Source organism: Phocoena sinus, chromosome 7 (genome assembly GCF_008692025.1).
Source record: "Phocoena sinus isolate mPhoSin1 chromosome 7, mPhoSin1.pri, whole genome shotgun sequence".
Classification (NCBI taxonomy): Eukaryota; Metazoa; Chordata; class Mammalia; order Artiodactyla; family Phocoenidae; genus Phocoena; species Phocoena sinus.
In genome coordinates, this window is record NC_045769.1 from 76,036,707 (window position 1) to 76,053,875 (window position 17,169).

A 17,169-nucleotide genomic window follows, 5' to 3' on the forward strand; every position below is an offset into this window, starting at 1 on the left:
TCCATTACTTGGATATAATGTTATCATTATTTGGAGGTTGACTTAATACTTGACATGGGCAGTAGAAAATTGGGTTTACAGATATAACCAGGAAGAATTTTTTTCCTGTCACCACTAATAATTCAAAATAGAGGGCCATGTTAAATGAGAAGACACTTCTCTGAGGGTAGAAGAAGGAAAGTATGGGTCCCAGTGTTCCCGCTTAATTGATTCATCTGACAGACTGTTTCAAATCTAAAATTTGGAGACCTTGCTGATTATAGCTCATATTCAAGATAGAAAAAATGTTTTGATTTGTATCTAAGATGCTAACACATAACTATTACAATATGATTATATACTGCACTATTTCAAAAGAAAGAAAGGAACAAAGGAGGGAAGGAAGGAGGGAGGGTAGGGAGAAAGGAAGGACAGGTCAGCTACTGAGCTGGGCAATTCACAGACATTATTTCTATGCAAGGTAGATATTATTATATTCACTTTACAGATGAAAAAAGAAAAACTAGATAATTTAAGTACTTTGTCCCCGATTACACATGCAGTAAGTGCTGAACTCAGCTTTGAACCCAGGTTTATCTGACTTTAGTCTACATACACTTTCCTTTATGCAACTAGGATTCATGAGTAGGAGGGAGGGACAAATGGCAGATGTGACAAGTTGAGGAGAGAAGGATTATTTCTTCTTCCATTTACATAATGCCTTATTAATACCTATTATGCCTTTGATCTTGGCTTAGACGCAAACATTCCTTGATCCTGCTATGTTTGTATACTTCTGTAGCACCTTGTACTTACCCTTTCACAGAATGTTAATCTGTATTCAATTGCCTGTATATTTGCCTTTATTTTCCTCTTGATAGAGGAGGAATCATGTCTAGCTTGCTCATCACTGAGTCTCTAATATTGTGTATTGCATTTATGACTGAGTTGGTGCTCAATAAATATTTGTTGAATTAATGGGGGAATAAGTAAATATTAAATGTTATACTTTTTATGCACATTTATTTATATTGCTTTGGAAAATATTTAGCTCTTCCCATGACTTCTAATTGTAGAAATAAGAACTTGTGAAGTTTTTGGAAACAAAATATTTTATATTCATTCTAAGTAGGTTGCAGGACATTCAGAACATGGTATGTTATTAGCCAAGTTTTGGTCAGGAAAACAGAAAGCACTCTAGGTGTTTCAAACAGGAAGGGTTTATTTATTTATTAAAATGTTTTTTAAAGGACAGGTTTAAACTTAAGAGCTTGAAATCAGTTGGAAGAACTGAGGATGTGGTGGAAGTCATGGAGAGCAGTTTGCTAGGGTTCAGGAACTCAGAAGTTTCCGGGAATTGCAGATACCCACTGCCAATGGACTCAGTTGCCTTCAGTATGAAAGGGGAGGAGATATAGGAGAAATCCTGGAAGCCACTTCCAAATTCCCTGTGCCTGCATATTATTGCTGGAAAAATAATAATGGTTTGGGTTCTCTTCCATCTTCCAAATTTCATGTGAGTGCTCCTCACAAAGAGAGGGTGTCTTAGTTTCCTGTGGCTGCTGTAACAAATTATCAAGCGAGTGATGGCTTAAAGCAATGTGCATTATTCTCTCATAGTTCTGGAGGCTGAAGCCTAACATGGGTTTCACTGGGCTGAAATCAATGTGTTGACAGGGCCACTCTTCTAGGGATTCTTGGGGCAAATCCATTTTCTTGACTTTGCCAGCTTCTGGAGAATATTCCTATTCTTTGGTTCATGGCATCATATGACCTTTTTCTTCTTCCTGTTTCTTTCCATCAAACTGCCTTTTTCTCCTTGTGTTTCAAATCTCCCTCTGCCTCCCTCTTATGAGGATGTGTATGATAACATTTAGGGTCAACCTAGATAATCCATGATAATCTCCCTATCTCAGTATTCTTAATAAGATCTGCGAAGTTCCTGTTGTCATATAAGGTAACACTCACAGGTCCCAGGGATTAAGAGCTGGATATCTGGAGGTGAGGGGGATAGGAGGTGGGAAAAGGGGACACTATTCAGCAGTATAGGGGAGAGCATGTGAGGAACTGAAACTGAATGGTGGCTATACAGCAGTTGGTATCCAGCACAGATTTTGGTAACACTAAGTTGTCAATAAAGTTAATGGATTTTTATCTTTGAGCATTATTAGAAGATATGTGTCCTGAAAAAGGAAGCCATACTTCTGTTCTAGTTAGTATTGGTTGGAACACTTGGAGATCAGTGGTTTTAATTCTGAGTATAATGCTTTAAAATTTCTTTTTTTTCCGGAGTCATTCTAAGGTAGGATGGAAGTAACCAGTAGTTTTAGTTCAAATGCACGAAGAACTTTCTAACCTTAAGAGTCGTTCTGTAATGGAATATGCTGCCTTGTGAAATAATGACAGACATCGATGGACGTGAAATTAAGAGGGCATATGGCTACTGTCTATGAAGTTCTTAAAGTTCTATCCATGCCAGTTTCATTTAAAGGTTCTGTAATTCATAAATAAAATATTTTCTGATTAATTCAGGTTTTCAGATTTACCACTTCTTGAGCTTCTGGTAAGTTCTTTATGTTTAGTATTTACTGGGGTAAGTGCAATTTCTTTTTAGTTTACTCTAAATTTAATGGGCTGGACCTTCAATAGATATCCCTTGCCCTGTTGGTTCTGAATTTTGCAGAAGCCTTTACTACCAACTAATCTCTTAAATTAGAGTTATTCATAACTTCTCCTTTCTTATATGATGTACACTATTTTCAACAAACCCCATGGTTTCTACTTATTAAGTCTATATTGACTCTATTTTTATCTTTATACCTTTTTATTAGTTAATAGATTTTGCTAATGCATTCTTTCAGTCATCACTTACCTAAACAAAAGTATATAATTCTTTTAGTTTGATTTTGCTGTATACTGAGTGTTGGTACACCTCTCCCTCCACCCCAAGTTCGCATGTTGAAACCTAATCCCCACAGTGATGGTGTTTGAAGGTGGGGCCTTTGGCAGGTGATGAGGTCATAAAGTGAGGCCCTCATGAATGGAATTAGTGTCCTTATTAAAAGACCACACTTGTCCCTTCTGTCATGTGAGGGCACAGTGAGAAGACAGCCATCTACGAACTAGAAAGTGGGCCTCTCCATTCACCTAATCTCCTGGCATCTTTATCTTAGACTTCCCAGCCTCTAGAACTGTGAGAAACACAGCCATCTGAATAGACTAAAACATATTTCTTTCCCCCACTTCAACTTGTGCTTTAATTGGTTTTGAAACTATCTGGTTCCACAGCATCATTCTTGAGGTGAAAAGATAGTGTGCTAGAAGAATATTCAATATAACTTATTTTAAATGTTTGTGTTTTGTTTCAGTACCTCTGGATGCCTACTGACCAGTTGATGAAAGTGTAGCATAGTGGAGTATGATTTAGGTTGTAGCTGCAGAGGAAGGCTTCATTGTTGGGATGTCTTTTTGGTAAAATGTTTACAGATCTTGTACAAAAAATAGGCTGAAGCCCTGAATTGATGTAAACTTGTGAAATAATATGGGTTGTATTTTGCATTATCATTTCAGAACTTTTCAGATAAAGGACATTTCACCAAATCTTTTTTTTTAAAATTTATTTTTTTAACATCTTTATTGGAATATAATTGCTTTACAAGGGTGTTTTAGTTTCTGCTTTATAACAAAGTGTATCAGCTATACATATACATATATCCCCCTATCTCCTCCCTGTTGCGTCTCCCTCTCACCCTCCCAATCCCACCCCTCTAGGTGGTCACAAAGCACTGAGCTGATCTCCCTGTGCTATGCAGCTGCTTCCAACTAGTGAGAGAGTGGCATGGACTTATATATCCTACCAAATGTAAAGTAGATAGCTAGTCGGAACTAGTCTTTTTTCTTTCTAATGCTTCCTATTTCTGTGTACATTTTAAATATAGATCTGGTCACACTGATTGCTCTAGATATATGTATGACACTAATCAAAGCCAAGGAGACAATGATTCATTTTTTGAAAATCCTGGGGAAGAGTCCCTTGTTTTTTTCCTGTCAAAATTAAATATCTTGTGATACCAAAGGCATAGACAACAGACAGCAAAAGAAAAAATAAATAGGGCTTCACAAAAATTTTATAATTTTGTGCATTAAAAGACACTATCAACAAAGCAAAAAGGCAACCCACAGAATGGGAGAAAATATTTTCACATCACATACGGATAAGGGATTAATATCCAGAATATATATAGAACTCCTAAAACTCAACAACAACAATAACAACAACAAAAACAACCAACCTGACTCAAAACTGGGCAAGGAACTTCAATAGATATTTCTCCAGAGAAGATATACGGATGGCCAACAAACACATGAAAAGATGCTCAACATCACTAATCATTAGGGGAATGCAAATCAAAACAACAATGAGATACCAATAACACCCTTTAGGATGGCTACTATCAAAAACGAATAAACAGAAAGCAAGTGTTGGTGAGAATGTGGAGGAATTGGAACCCTTGTGCACTGATGGTAGGAATGTAAAATTGTAAGATGCTACAGCTGCTGTGTAAAACAGTATGGCAGTTCTTTGAAAAATAAAAAGTAGAATTACCACATGATCCAGCAATTCCACTTCTGGCTATATACCCAAAAGAATTGAGAGCAAGGTCTTGAAGTGATATTTGTATACTTATGTTCATAGCAGCATTTTTACAATAAGTAAAATGTAGAAGCAACCCAAGTGTTCATCCATCAATGAATGGATAAGCAAAATGTGGTATACATATCAATGGAATATTATTTAGCCTTGAAAAGGAAAAAAATTCTGATATATACTACAGCATGAATGAACATTGAGGACATTATGCTAAATGTAAGCCTGTCACAAAAAGCTAAATACTGCATGATTCCACTTATATGAGGTACTTAGATTGTTTAAAATCGTAGAGACAGAAAGTAGAATGGTGGTTGCCAGGGGCAGGGGTAAAGGGGGGAAAGGGAAGTCACAGTTTAATGGGTATAGTATTTCAGTTTTGCAAAATGAAAAGGATTTTGGAGATGGGTGGTGGTGGTGATAGCACAACATTATGAATATATTTAACATCACTGAGCTTGTACACATAAAAATGGTGGAGATGGTAAATTTTATGTTATATGTATTTTACCACAGTTAAAAAAAATTGGAAAAAAGGAAGTCAAATGAGAATATAAAATAAAGTACCATAATAAAGGCAAGAAACTGAAAAACAAATTAAATATCTTGCTATCACAGGGGCAAGCCCGAAGCTGTCAAAAGTCAACATGTTGTGCCTAGTTATTAAAGTGAGTAAACTCAAAAGCAGAGAAAAGAGAAAAACCTGGTTTCAATGACATCATTTGAACTTCTGAACTTCTGCTATGTCTGAAGCCCAGTATACTTACTGGACCTTTCAGTTATGTGAACCAGTAAATAATTTTCGGTAATCTAGTTTAAATTGGGTTTTATAAATAAAAAGACTCTTAATCAATACATCCTGGTAGATATCTAAATCACTGTGTGTAGAGCAACTGCATGTTACAGCTCCATCTAGACTTATTCTTCATTTCTTCACTTATTGCCTTTCTGGGCTGTCTCCCCCAGGATCTAGCTAGTGATTCCTTTACTCCCTACCTCACCAGAATGTTTCTGCAGTTGGCATGCTAGTCCTTCTCTGCGTCATTCTATATCTAACCATGCTCCCACAGCATCCTTACCTTTATGACATCATTCTCCGCAGTAGAAATAAGTAAAGGATGAGTACCTTTTTAAATTTATCTCTGCCACTTGTTTCCTCTGGGATCAAGTGTTAAATGCTGAGAAGAGGATTTCAGAGAACATATGAAAGCAGAAATTGCATAACAGTGTATAACCAGTCACAGTAGTTATGGGAGTTTCTACTGGGGAGATTTGAGTTCTCCAGATTTTCAGTAAAAGTTGGATGCTGGTTTAGTAGGCTTGAGTATCTTTGGGGTGGCGGTGATTACCCAAAGACCTTTCCTTGTTGATGTAAATTCTGGTCCGTTTCCAATGAAGATGCTGTGCTTTTTTGTGCAAGGTTTCACTGAAAAGGTGGGTATTCCTTACTATACAGCATGCATGAGAAACTCGTGCTCAGTTTTGGGAATCTTTGAAGAATCTTCTGTTTCCTACTCTCTTAACTCTAAAATGTGTGGTTGCATAGAGTTGATGGTTTGAAAAGAGCTTCTCCATTTCTCATGGCTACTTATCTTGAGGATCTTAGTGCTGCTGCTTGTTCCAAAAGTTCACCAAATGCCATGTCGTTTGAAGCTATTACTTTGTGTATGGTTCATGCTCTGCTTTCCTCTTTCGTATAGTTGGCTTATTTCTGTTTGCCATTCAATGATTTGTTGAAAGCATCATACTCTTTGTAGTTACTGGTTCTTTAAACACGCTCATTCTTCACACATACCTAGACAATTCATACTTATCCTTCTGCTATGGACTTCTACAAGGAACATTGCTGGCCCATTCTCCCATCCCCCACTTCCAAGTGTGGGTTGTGTGCTCCTTCTGTGTAGTTCCATAGCACCCTGTACTCTCCCATTGTAAAGCACTCAATACACTATAATGCAGCTACCTGTTGACTTACCTCCCCCATCCACTGACTGCAAGGCTCATGAGGACAGTAATTTTATCTTGAATCCTATTTGTGCCCGTGCCAAACACAATGGTTGACCCATTGTATTTGTTGAATAAAGGAATGAATAAATGAATGATTATCTGAGTATACTAAAATCATTTAATGTCTGTTCCAAGAGGTTGGATACGGTGGGCATTTTTGAAAATGTCAAAACTTTTCATAGAATTCATTTGTAGAAAAGACATATTTTTGGATTTGGAGCAAAATATTAACGGTTGAGGATTTCTTAGAGTAATTTAGAATTAGAAAGGTTCTTTGTGCATTATGTTGTTGCTTAATCAAATTTCTCCTCTTATATTATGAGGTCATCATTTTGTACCTCACCACACAAGCCAGACAGCCTTATAATGGTCAAGAGTTTAATTGCTGACAAGGTCTGGAAGTTAACATAAGTGTATTTTTTTTAAAAAATTGAGCCAACCTCAAACATTGAAAGATTTCATCTCAAAATCCAGATTTCCAGCTTATCTTGGAAAATTAGAAATTTGTCAACACTGAACTGTCATTCCTTCAAAACAAAGATGAAGAGTGGATCCCCCGTTTGGATGGAGCACGTGTCCTTGAGACATAACTCATTCACATTCACTCATTCAACATTCACATGAGACATAACTCCCATACGAAACTGTTACAGATGTCAGTTAAGGTTCCATGACAACTCATATAAACACATAGCATCCTCGAAATATGGATAGACAATGGTTTTTGATAATTGTTGCCAACAGTTCAGAACAAGTTTTCCAAAGAAAATTAATTTTTATTTCTACTAGTTGTATAGAAATCAATCCAAGACAGTGTCCAAAGTTGTCAGTACAAAAAAACAAGACTTCTGTAGCATTGTGTACACTGGTATTTTTTCCACTGGTCTCCAGTCTTCTACTCTTGGCCTCCTCAGAACTCTCTTCAGTGTGATTGTTTCATATCATAAATTTGAAAATGTTATTTCCCTAGCTAAAACAAGTGGCCTCAAGGACCTCCATCCAATGGCTCCTGCTTCTCTCCATTTTCTCCTGGAATTGTTCTCCCCGTTTCTCACCAAGCTTCAACTACTGAGTTTTAGTGCCATGAATAAGTCAAATAATCTCTCAGCAAGACCTTCACACAAGCTCTTGTCTCCCAATTTGCTATAAAGCTTCTCATCTTCCTCGTCTCATTTTCAAACACTCTTCCTTCTAGAGTCTTTCCCTGACCACATAGTCTGAAGAGGTCCTCCTCTTTCATGGCTCTTTATTATTTACATTGTATCCCTTAGAATTTGTAATTAGATATTCATTAGTGTATTTACTTTCCACCCTATAATACTTCAAGATACATGAGTGTAAGGCCACATGTGTTTTATACACTGCTATATGTAGCCTCATGTCTACCATATGATATGTTCAATAATGTTTTGAATAGATATTATATTGACATGTAAATTTGGCATGTAAATTTGAAGTTAAAAACAGTGAACTTTGCATGATTCGGGGTTTCAGCTGCTAATATTTCTCATCATAAGATAAAATAATTCCTAAAATATTGAGTGTAGAGTATGAAAAGCACTTGTTTTGAAATGTATAGAATAAAGAAATGCACGTTGAAGTAACTTCCATTTGAGGCAGTAGGGTGTACTGAATCACAGCATACTATTTTCCAGATGAATGCAGTTTTGTGTTTCTCTCTTTTTCAAATGGGAAATGCAATCCCACTTGGGAAAATATTGCAAGAGTCTATAAGCCTGTGAGTAGTATCAGTCTGGTTGTGCTCATAGAGAATTTTTCAATTTAGTAAATAGGTAGACATCCCTTTTCCATTGCTTGGGGTTTTCTCTCTTATTGAACTGAAGTTTTCTTTCCAAGGAATGCAAATTTGATTAGGGAGAGCTATGCATTGACATTTTGTATTCTTCATTTTTCTATGGTGATGGAGATGGAATTATGTAACGACTTGGCCTGGCTGGAGTTTTGCTGGTGGGTTTGCGTTGTTCCTTGAATTCTGTGAAATTACATCACTGGCATGTAGAATCAGTTTTTCAAGGATAGCTGCTGTGGACAAAGAGTAAGATATGTTTACATTTCCTGGGGGGAAAACCCTATATATGTATACTATACATTTGTGCTTAGGCTTGAGGTTTTAGCATCGATTACAAAATATTTACTTTGATTAAAATGATCCACCGATACCTGATTGCATATAAGTGTTTTTGTTTCTCACGATGTTTCTTGTGAATGGAAATTGGAAATTAGAGGATTTAAGTTTAAATTCTAAATAGAAGAAAAATTAAATGAAACCCCTTTCACTATGTTGCTTGCAGGTACAATTTCATTTAACACATACTGCTGACCTATATTTTTCTCATGCATACATATACAAATATACACAGTCATATATGTAATATTCTTTTCTTGGTTTTGTAACATGAAACATAATTGAAACTAAAGTAATTTAAGGCATTCTTTTGGGGAAATGCTATCAGAAAACTATTTAGTGCTTCTTTCTGTTGCTTCCCATTACAACATCATTCAAAATTAAGAATAGTTTGGGAAAAGTCAACTTACTTGGTTATTTCAGTTTTAGACTACTAAATTGTGGAGGTTTGAATATCATCTTGGTCAATAAAATATATAGAAATGCCCCAGGGCAATGGCTTGGTTTTGTTCACTACTGTATTCTCATTGCTTAGGAGAATTCTTGGCAGATAGAAAGCACTCTACACATATTTATCAAATGAATGCATTTTTTTTCTATTACCCAGACTGCCCATATTTGTTGGTGATACTGTGGGATGGTGACAGTAGCAAAATTGAGAAAACGAGTTTCTTTAGCTGACTGACCAGACCTTCCATTGAAAATAAAAAGATCTGGTTGAACTGGACTAAATAAACAACGCTGGGAATCTTTGGGAACATCTGGAGGGAGAATGCTAATCTTAGCTAATGTTGTACAGCAATTTATTCTTCCAAGGGCTTTACTTACATTAATATATGTCATCTTTACAACACAAGAAACTAGAGGTGGGAAAAGTTCTTCACCTTACAGAAGGGAAACCAAAACACAGAGAAACTAATTTGCCCAAGGTCCCATATCTACTAAGGGGCAGAAGTGGGCTCTAAAACCTGCATTCTTAATTCACTGTGCTGTTGTGAGTTTGAGAAATGGGGGTTTGGAAATATATTAACTTAAATATTAAAAGAGAAGTGGGCATATTTTGAGCCCCAGGATAAAGAGGGACATGCCAATTGCAGGCATTTTTAAATAAGAAAAAAGGTAACTTTGTGATGATGCTGTTTCATTACTTCCATGCCTGTTGATCCAGACATGCTGAGTATGCATACATGCATGCTTACCCACACATACAAAATTACACATATATATACACACACATATATATATGCTTTTATCAATTAAATGTTTGACAACATATATGATCTTTTTGGTTTTCATTTATTCTTTGTGTATCTATATGTGTGTATAATATTTATTAGTTTTTAATAAGCTTTTAGACACAGATTTTATAAGAGAAAAGGAGAAAAGGAGCTATAGTCACCTTTTCTAGATAATCAGTTACTTTATTAAAAATTATAAAAGTAATAATTGAATCTGTTTAGAAAATGAAAACAATTCAGAAGGAAAAAAGTAAAAATTGAAAACCTCCTTTCCCTTCACCACAAATCCCAAATTTCTACTCCCTAAAAAAGACTTGTTTACTCAGTTTAACCAAGTGTTATCAATTTTTTATAAACAAAAGAGCTTTTCTTAAACAAAATTTAAAATTTATCAGGAAAGAGTCACTAAATAGATGCAAATTTACATGAATACATTGTACATTAAAAAAATTTACTCTTAAGAGAACGAGAAAGAGTGTTTCATTGTATGGATATATCACATATTAGTTATCCAGTCTTTTATTGATTGACATTTCAGTTGTTTTTGGTAGTTTGATTTTACAAAATTAACTGCAATGTTATAACTCTTGTGGGTGTGCCTGTGTATGTACATTTTTGTATAAATATGCTGCACATTCCTGTAGATTTTCTTAGTCTACTTGTATATACATTTTTAATTTTGAGAGATATTGCCAAATTACTCTTAAAAGGTGACACTAATTTATATGTTCATCAGTAGAATATGGGATTCTCCCTTTCCCCCTCCTAGTTATCAACAAACTTAAAATAAATTACCTATTTAGTGGGCAAAAGTTAGTATCCTATTTTAATTATTTAATTGTGAATGAGTTTGAACATCTCATGTGTTTATTATTTTTCTCTTACGGTAAAATTCTTTTGCCCATTTTCACTGTGTTGTATAATCTTACTGATTTACTTGAGCATTTTACCATTTTTTTCCTTAATGCTTTCCTTTTATAAAACATTCCTGGTTATAATTTTGGCCTTACAGTAAAGAATTTTGTTAAGTAGGTCTGTAAAATGGGACCGATAAGGTTATTCCTAATTCCTCATAGAAAATTTTGCTCAAAAGTTTACCAGAAAGAACTTTATAAGGGGACTGATAGATTGCATGCTCCTAAGAAAATATCATCAGTAGGAAGGAGATAAGCTAAACTGAAGAAAGGAGGTCTTATTTATTACATGGTAATTCTTTTTGGTAGTCTTCTATGCTGTAGATTTGACTACCCCTTTTAATTATATTTTGGTACATAGATTTACATGGTAATACATACTTTGTCATGTTCTCTCTAGAACTGTTATTACATTTTTAAGCTCAGCGCTTACTAGGTAAATCCTCCTGTTCTTTGGTTTTCTTTTTAACTTTAAAATTTTGGGAAACCAGAATCAATGAGAGAATTTCTTAAAAGATTCTGTAAGACATGAATAAAAATATTCCATACTGTGCTCTGATTATAATTAAAATAAATGTTCTTCCTTTAACTTATAATTTTAGCTCTGCATGAGCAAATGAAGCGACTGAATCATTTCCTTTTTCTCCATTTTTATGCACTATAAAAATTTCCATATTATTCTTGGTAAAAACAACAAAAGTATATCCATTGAAACCTTAATTTATATAGTTGTCTCTTTAATCAATTCTTTTTAATCTTAACATGCTTCAACATTTTAATTTTAAAACACTTGAAAAACCCTGTGGAAGTCTGAATTTAATTTTTTATGTATGGTTGATATTAATTACTTAATAATAAGTAAATTTTGGGGTAAATCTACCCCATAAGAATCCTTTAGTAAAAGTATTTGTATAGCAAGTATATATACTTCAATTTATGTATATTTACTAAACTCCTTTTTATATGAATGAAGAAATTCCCAATAATCTATCATTTAATATTAATCCTGAGAATTTTTATTGCTGCAGCATTCAACTTCTTGAATTTCATTGAAATACTTCAATTGTTTTTATGTATTATGAAATCTACCATAATATTAATTTCATCCTTCCTAATTTCATTCTAGAAAGTATTTTTTCACTCAGTGTTCATGTTGTCATTGCCAATCTCTTAATTCTAAGACATCAAATTTATTTTAAAAATTGGATCTTTTGGTCTGTTATCAATTACTTCAAATATATAATTTATACAGAGGCAACTAATTGGTTCCAAATAACGAAATCATTCTAGCTCTAAAACTCTGTAATCTATGTTTATTTTATAGACATTTCTAAATTTCGCCATAATTTGAGATTTTACATGACTTGAAATAATTTCTGTATACATTTTGGTCTTAGTTAGATCTTGAAATTTTGACTTATAAAAATTTAAAAAAATGGATAATTAATTTGAAAAATTAAACCAAATTTTTCCTAAAAATGTATAATGTTCAGTCAACATCTACATTTAAGTAATTAATATGAAATAAAGAGATTTTTTGATACCTTATTTAGAAAAAAATTTCTCCTTTAGAATTATAAAGGTCCTAGAAATGGACTCCAAACATAATCATCAGAATCTTTATTTCTTCCCATATTAAAACACTAATAGTATGCTTATTTTTAAAATATTGAAGCTACGGGGCAACATTTTTGTGCACTTAAAATTAAAATGTTGTTTATGTATGAGCTAAAAGTTAAAAACTTCTTTGTATTATACTTTTCAGGTTATTTACGGAGTCCATACTAGAAGCTAAGTACCTTTTGATTTAAGAAAAAAAGCGGTGTTAAGGAGCTTAAATTTACAGTATTGTTAAGATAAGAAAGTGGATTTTTTGTACAATCCACATCATTGAATTAATGACTCCTCTCCTTATGGAACATATTTTAAATGCACCACCGGTTGTTATTCATTCACCCATTCATTCCACAGTGGTTTGCTTATTTATCTAATGGTTGCTAAGCATATACTATGTACAAGACAGTGGGAATATTGACAGGAAAGAAAGATTTCTCAACTTATGGAGAAGAAAAATATAAATGCTTAAAATAATAGTGTAGTGGAGTATGACGACAAAAGTATCCATGGGATCCACAGGAACCAAGGATATGTACAACCCAGCCTTACCAAGAATAGTAAATATTATATCCAGGCAATGGAGGAGAGAGGCATGAGAGCAAAATTGATGATATTTTGTGTCCTGGAGAAATCTCTACAGATTCTGGAATAGAAAAGGCAACTGACAATTGTGAGGAGAGAAAGGAGCACAAAGAAATAGCAAAATTATCAAGTGCAAATTAAAACACCATTGAAACATGCCCTCCATAACTTTGAGAGCATTACCTCATATATCCTGTTATTGCTAAAAGTTCTTGCTCACAAAATTAGAGGAATGTTTTCCCCTAATTTTTTATTCAAATTGCTTAAAAAATAGATATTAGTAAGGAATGTGGGTGATTATCTAAGCTTTGGGATTTCCGGGCTTAGACATTTTCACATTAGAGAAATAAAATGCCAAAGTGTATAATGAAAGTTAAGTCAAAATGATAGCATTAGATCCAGTGAACTTGGACATTAAAAGTCAAAGTTCTCAAGTTTTGAGTACACACGGACCTGCTGCCCAACTCTTTGTAATGTTAATTTGTTCTTAAACAAAATAAATTTTATAATGCTTAAAGCTCACTACTAATTCTTTTGACACTTGAGAAAACTCGAGTGTTTGTAAAGATACATGTCACCTGCTGACTTTTGCTCAGTAATACCCTACTATTCAGTCTAGGTCTTTTTTTTTTTTTTTTAATTGTGCTCCTTCAGTCAAAAGCTGACACAACTGTCGAAATATAGTCACTCATACCCTAGTCAGTCACAGTCCGATAATGTGTCTGTCATCATGTTAAAACAGTCATTTGCTGACATATTTTATGGCCATGAACATGTTTCAGAAACCAGCAAAAAGGATTGGCCTTTAAAAAATAAGCAAGAGTAGCATTTCCTTCTAGTGAAACGACGTATAATTTGAAATAATAGTGTGTCAATAGTAACTATAGGAAATTGCTAGAAAGTGGACATTTCCAAGTCCACTTTTACCTGGAAAAATGTAGTTCTTTTTAAACCAGCAAACACCTTATGAATTAAAAGCATCTTTGTCAGATTCTGAAAATGTTTATTGCACAAAGTTTGGAGTTCTGAACTTCTCTAAATATGTGGAAGAGCAGTTTTGTAAAGAATAAATGTTAATGCTGTACAAGGTAGCATTCTATTCTCAATACCTTTTCATTTAGATTAGACCATGTTCAAACTGACTTTGGCATTTAATAACCTCTATCAAAAAGTGTAAGAAGAGTCAGGGAAAATTTATAGATAGAAACATAAACATCCACAAAGATCAGCTTGTGTCCAATGGTTTATTCCAAAAGCTCTTAAAATGTGTCACGGATAAGCTCTAATTATTTAATAGGTAGGAAACATTTCTGAAATAATAAAGCATAGACACGTCCAATAAGATTATATACAAATGCACACTAATTTTTTACATGTCATTGAAATTGGCAAAATGAATACTTTAGTGGATCCCTAAGTAGCTTGTAAGAGTAGTATCTCTTCAGAGTGAAGAATTTACCTGCTAAAAATGCCTGCCAGTTCTCACTCTGCTTTAAAGTTTATACAAAGAAAACCTCACATTCTGTTCATAGTGCTATTATATTTTGATTCATCAGAATATTCATATATAATTCCAAGATCTTGTTGAAATATGAAAATCATTAAATATTAAACTATAAAAATGGTTTACTTATTTTCTAAAATGCTTGCTAAATTAGCAAAGAGATCACAGTCCTGAAAACTATTTCGTCAGTATTGGTGCCCTATCGGAGTCATGGGTAAAAATATCATATACTTATATGTTAAACATTCTTGAAATTATAGTGACTCTCTTATCCAACAAGATTTGTTAGTTCTTTTTAAGCAATTATTTGAAAGTATTTCTATGTTCCTATTAACATAGACATTTAAATCTAGCATCAGGTCCGTAGCAAGCATGGAAAGCTAAACTATTTTACAGATGCTTATGTCCACAGAAGCAATTTTTATAGAAGAAAAATTATTTCACCTTATTTCACTTACTTGGTTTCTTTGTTCATTAAGCTAATTACTCTAGTCTACATTTCATGCCTTTCATCTACTGTGTTTCTTGAGCTTGATCCTTTCCCAACCCTGAATCGACTGTTACTGCACAGTTGAAGCTGAACAGAAAGGAATTGCAGGTGTCAACTCACAGTTTACAAATATGACATCTCCTCTGGCATAGCTGGAAATATGAAATATTGATTTATGTGCAGTAAAAGGTCTTATAAAAATGATCACATACACATGAGAGATTAATGCGCAGGAGATCAATAGAAATTTCATTCTTGACGCTAGACTGTCACCTATGGTGAAATGCTAAAATACAGAAATCAATATTATCTATGAAATGTCAAATTTATTATAATTATGAGGATGAAAGCTGGCCAAGTGGCTCCCAGGAGAGAAGGAAGGATAGGTTGCTGTGCTGAAGCATCCTTCATGTCCCTTGTTCACTTGCTGCCAATTTGAGAGCAATATTGGTGCAGGGGCTTTTCAGGCATTATGTACCGCTGTGTAGTAACAAATTCCTGCTGGAATATTTAACTCTTGAAACTGACAATAACACAAGTGTCTGCATAGTCAAAAGGTGCAGAACTTTTAGCTCCAAAATATGAAGAACATTTTAAGCATACATTTAAATGTGGTATGTGTACCAAGGCCCATTGCTGAGGAAAACTGAGCTTTTACAGACAGAAGATTAATAAGATCTTGGTGCAATTTTATTCAAGCTCATGTTCTTGTCTCGCCAGTGGTGGGGTGGGGGAGAGGGGGAAATCCTAAATTATCTATTAGTAGGCTTCACATTTTCTATAGTTTAAGCCATTAACTTGATTCTTAGAAATTGCCATTCAATTTCCACCACTAGGCAGCAATTCTTTGAAAAGGTTTTTATGAGTTTGTGGCAGCTTACCAGTCTATCAAGTTTAACAGAGTCTTTGAAAAAGTAACACAAAGCTAAAATTTTATGAGCCTATAAGAAAACAATAAAATGAGGGTATTTCGTCTTTCCTTTTAAGTGGGGAGGGGGATTTTTAGAAGTTGAAATTAAATAAAAGCATAAAAGAAAAAGTTCTTCTTTTCACATATTCTCCATGACTACAGAAAAGCAGAGAATTCAACCCTTATTAATAGTATTATTTTTCCTCATAACAAGTATGGTTTTACCAGTGAACGTCATGATGGTACACTGTAATTCTTGCAGAGATTGGGACTTGACCTGAGTACAAGGAGGATGAATGCACCTGACCGACAAGTGAATTAGGCATCTTGAAGGAAAATCCAGATTCCCTTGTAGCTGGTATAGGGTTGAATAGATTGTGTTATTTGCCGTCAATAAACACTATTTATAAAGCCCTTTTGATTCAAATTTTAATGATTCACAGTTTTAAATATAAGCAGTGTGCTCTGCCAACCAGGCCTAGAGGACAATATGAAAAGCTTGTTTGTTTTGTTATTCTGGTGCTTCCATTTAGAAAGTGCTCAGAAATTTGTGAAATGAGTGAAAGAGTGAATGACACATTAACTCATCCCATGGTGCTCTGGTACCACATGAGTTCTGGGGGATAGAATTTCTCCTCATTTGGACTTAATCTGTTTTTCTTTAGAATTATGATTCTCTTTTTCATTGTCTTCTCAGATCTAGATAACTCTTTGGTAACCAACACTTTAGTTGGATCATGGACTTGAGTACTAATTACTACATATCAAAATCTCAGAATGTAAAATCTGCTAGTATAGATGCCTTTCATTATGAACACTTCAACTTATATGGTTCGTCATTGAATTTTTAATTGAAATTACATACAGTATGGGAAAGTTACTTTTGTTATTAGTGACATTAATTTGTTTTATAATAACTACTACGAGATTAACAGTCTTATTTGTTATTCTATGTTTTCTTGAATCTTCCTAGCTTTAAAATTATTTTAGAGCTTTATCTTTCATCTGATTCTTAGGGAGATGTTTCTTGTCTACTTGGATTTAGTTGGAGACATTTTGATTGAAGGGATATCTGAACACTAGCATGTAGCATTTATTCTGAGTTTTTAGGCATTGGTTTAAAAATTGAGCAGT